Source organism: Wasmannia auropunctata, unplaced genomic scaffold (genome assembly GCF_000956235.1).
Source record: "Wasmannia auropunctata unplaced genomic scaffold, wasmannia.A_1.0 LD335993.1, whole genome shotgun sequence".
Lineage (NCBI taxonomy): Eukaryota > Metazoa > Arthropoda > Insecta > Hymenoptera > Formicidae > Wasmannia > Wasmannia auropunctata.
The window spans coordinates 24570-28646 of record NW_012026897.1 but is presented as its reverse complement, the minus strand read 5'-3'; the positions used below and the strand labels follow the sequence as shown (position 1 = coordinate 28646).

Below are 4077 nucleotides of genomic sequence, written 5' to 3'. Positions count from 1 at the left end.
ACACCATATTCATACCCCATCTCCATACCGATGCCGAATTTCATACTGTCCTATATGAGTCCTATGTATTATCATTCTTGCCCCTATGTGTGTTACCTATATGTATACATTTTTATATGGGACTGTTACGGTCCCATATGGGGCTATTACGATCTTACGTAGAACCTTCATGATCCTTTACAGGAACTTTATGGTCCTTCACAGGACCTTTATGGTCCTTCATGGAACCTTCATGGTCCTTCACTGGACCTTCATGGTCCCATATGGAATACCTATGGGAATTTGCGGCAGGGGAGCTCGACAAATTTTAAATGCGAGAAATGTATACCAACTAAAACACTATCTAGCGGCAGTTTTACAAGTATTTAGTGATAGCATAGCTCGATTTTTACCGACAATCTGCGGTCAAGTTAAGGGGAAAAACCACTCTAGAATTTTCAAAAAATTGATTTTTTTTTGCTTAAAAGGTACCTAAGGATCTTAAAAATAAGATACAACATCATTTATAAGGTGGAAATTTTTTTAAGTGCCTGTATTTCGATCCCGACCGAAGCCACCTGCTGCGCGCTCGGAGCAGGTATAAGACTCGGCACGACGCGCTACGATTCTTACCATTTGGGATGCTTATGCTTGCTTGGGTAATAAAGTATTAATTACCTGTTTCATCGAAGAGGTCATAGATGGCACTAGTAATACTACCGAAAGTAAATAATAGTTGTAGTTCAGTGTCGGTGTTACCGTTGAATGCTATTCGCACGACACGTGGGTTTTTTCTCCGCATTTTGTTAAATTTTGTGGTTTTTGGTCGGTATTTTTTGAGTGTACTAATACAAATTTGCATCATGAGTGACGGTAATGTGAATCGTTGTCGAAAAGGGACAAAAATTAGCAGCGGACATGAAAAAAGACGAAAATCATCAAGTAAGCAACCGATTTGAAATGGAGACGCCGGACGATGCGAATGTTAGTACATCTGCAAAAAAATTAAAAGACTCCGGTGATGACTACGACATTGAAGTCGATAATACTATTAGCTACCGCATCATAAACTTTATTACAGTTTTTATTGCTATTTCGAATGCTGTTGTGTGTAAAGAGTGTAAATCAAATGTAACATTTACAGAAAATGGAAAACGTGGCTTAGGCTTTAAAATCGTCATTTCTTGTGCGAACTGTGGTAAAAAGAAAGTGCCAAATTGCCCATTTGTTGACAAAAGCTACGAAATTAATCGCAGAATTATTCTGGCAATGCGGATGCTTGGCATCGGTCTGAATGGAACAATAAAGTTTTGCGCCTTTATGGATTTACCAAGGCCGATTTTTCAATCATTTTACGACAAGGTAATAAAAACGATTTCTATCGCAACAGAAGCCGTTTGTAAAAAAAGTATGAATAATGCAGCTGACATTGAAAAGAAAAGATCAATTGAAAAAGGACAAGAACATGGAATAAGTGTATCTGGTGATGGAATGTGGCGAAAACGCGGATTTTCATCGTTATTCGGTTTAGTAAGTCTAATTGACTGGTTCAGCGGAAAAGTAATCGATTTCGTAGTAAAATTCAAGTATTGTAGACAGTGCGAACACTGGAAGAAACAACTAGACACCGAAGAATTTGAAGAATGGCATGAAAATCACGCAGACGAGTGCGATGCGAATCATGAGGGATCTGCCGGAAAAATGGAAGTCGACGCAGTGTTCGAGATGTTTCGTCGTTCAGAAGAATTGTATAAAGTTAAATATGCCAATTACATAGGAGATGGCGATTCCAAAACTTTTAAAGGCATTTTAGATTCTGATCCTTATAAAAATTTTCCTGTTACAAAAAAAGAATGCATAGATCACGTGCAAAAGCATATGGGAACTCGTTTACGTAATTTAAAAAAAGCAACAAAGGACCTAGGATGAAAAGGAAAATTAACCGGAAAATTAATCGACGAATTATCGATTTATTACGGCCTGGCGATACGTCGAAACCACGACTCAATCGAAAAAATGCGGAACAACATTTGGGCAACTCTTTATCATAAGATTTCTACGGACGAAAACCCGCAGCACGAACAATGTCCGCCCGGTGAAGATTTGTGGTGCTCGTAGCAACGAATGAATGCCACCAATACATTGGAAGAACATCATCATAAAACACCATTTTCCGAAGATGTATTCAAAGCCATAAAACCAATATATGAGGAATTAAGCAGTGATGATCTTTTCACTCGATGCATCGGTGGCTACACACAAAATAGCAACGAGTCTTTCAACGCAACAGTGTGGGCGATAGCTCCTAAATCAACGTCTAGTGGCAAGACAATTCTGGATATCGTCACATATATTGCTGTTTGTGTATACAACGACGGAATGACTCCGATTATGGAAATTATGTAGATATTGGGAATCAAAATCGGATTAAATTGCTCTAATTTCTGCATCGAAGCCAACGAATACCGCGTATCATTAAGTGAAACGAAACTGACTGACGCAGCAAAATTGGCTAGGCAGGCTGCAAAAGCGACCAGAAAGGAAGAAGACCAAGAGAATACCAATTTGGAAGGCTAATTATACGGGGCAGGCATCGCAGATTAAAGGTATACAACAAATTTCTATGATTTTTTCATAAGAAAAACTTTAAACACGTTTTTCTCAAAACTAGTTTTTTCGACACGGCCGAAAACACAACTCGCTCAATTCTTTACCGATTGACTTGAAATTTTGATAGTATCTTTTAAACAAAATTATCTAGAGAAAGACGTAGGATTTTTTTTATGTTGCATATTTCATTTGTTATAAACAATTTAGTGCATATTTTTTAGGCGAAAAAAAACGATTTTTTTTCAAATATTTACCATTAAATCCCTACGCCTTCTTTGAGCTTTTGATATGTAAAATTTAAAAAATTTTGAATTTTTGTTCCAGAGTCAAAATTGGAGGAGAAACTTTTCCGGCCGCGGAGCCCTACATTTATGGCGGGCGTTCAGTCAACCACCTGCACAGCCGCCATTTTGTTTTTGATCACCACAAAAAAATTTATATAAACACTTTAATGTATAGGCAATAAAGACCCCTAAACAAAATTTTCATTTTTTTCGTTTTCCCTAAAAAAAATCTTGAAATTAGGTTATTTTTCGACGCTCTAGAGTGGTTTTCCCCCTTAAGTTAGCAGACACTGCAATTTCTGTTGCCAATTTGCTTGCATAGTATGTTAACACGCTTTGTCATATTTTTGATAACAGTTTGTCGATCATCATATAGTACAGATACTGAAATTTGTTGTCATTCTGCCATCAAATAACGATAGCATACTCTGCTCGAAATCTGTCTCAGCAGGTTTTGCTATCTGGGGAAACGACTGAACAGATTTAAAAACGTTTTTACAGGATTGAAATAGACATAAAATATCATCGTGCTAGATATAAATTAGTAGTAAAAACGAAAAAATATTAAAAAATTACCTTTTTTTTATCATAACTTGTCACCTGACGTAAACATTTCATAAGTACAAAAGTTCTGCAGCTCATATGTACAAAAAAAAGTACCTATAGCGCGCATCGGATTACTTGCACGAATAATACAAGACGTTTTAAGCTACGATTGAAAGCGTAGAAAAACAATTATCTCTTAGAATGCAATTTGTGGTAATTCGTACGCTCGGCTAAGGTAAAGACAGCAAAAATTGCGTCTGGTAATTACAACAATTATAAACAACAATAAACATATTATGAATATTTGAATCTAATTGTAAATCTTTTAATACTTACATGGTTCTTACATAACAAAATGTTTACAATTATGATATTTTTCAAAGAAATGGCGCATACAAAAATATTCCTTGCACCAGGAACAACGACATATTATAGCAGATGCACCACATATATGTGAAACAATGTTGTATTTCTTGTATATCTTTTCCGGAGAAACAAAAGTCTATTGGATTTTCGAATTGTAGGGGCTGTTATTGAAAATTTCAGTGTGCTATTATTAGATTCTTAGAGCGGACATTGTCTCTCAAATTTGCAAGAATTTATTTGCAAGAATTGTCACATCATGAAGATACGGATTTTAACTATACCAAAGAATCTC

The 4077-nt window shown here is 36.2% G+C and overlaps 1 pseudogene; it reads left to right on the top strand.

Moving 5' to 3' along the window:
• Window positions 1-2453, top strand: part of LOC105453921 — an 8458-nt pseudogene extending 6005 nt beyond the window's left edge.
• Window positions 2454-4077: the final 1624 nt, after the last annotated feature.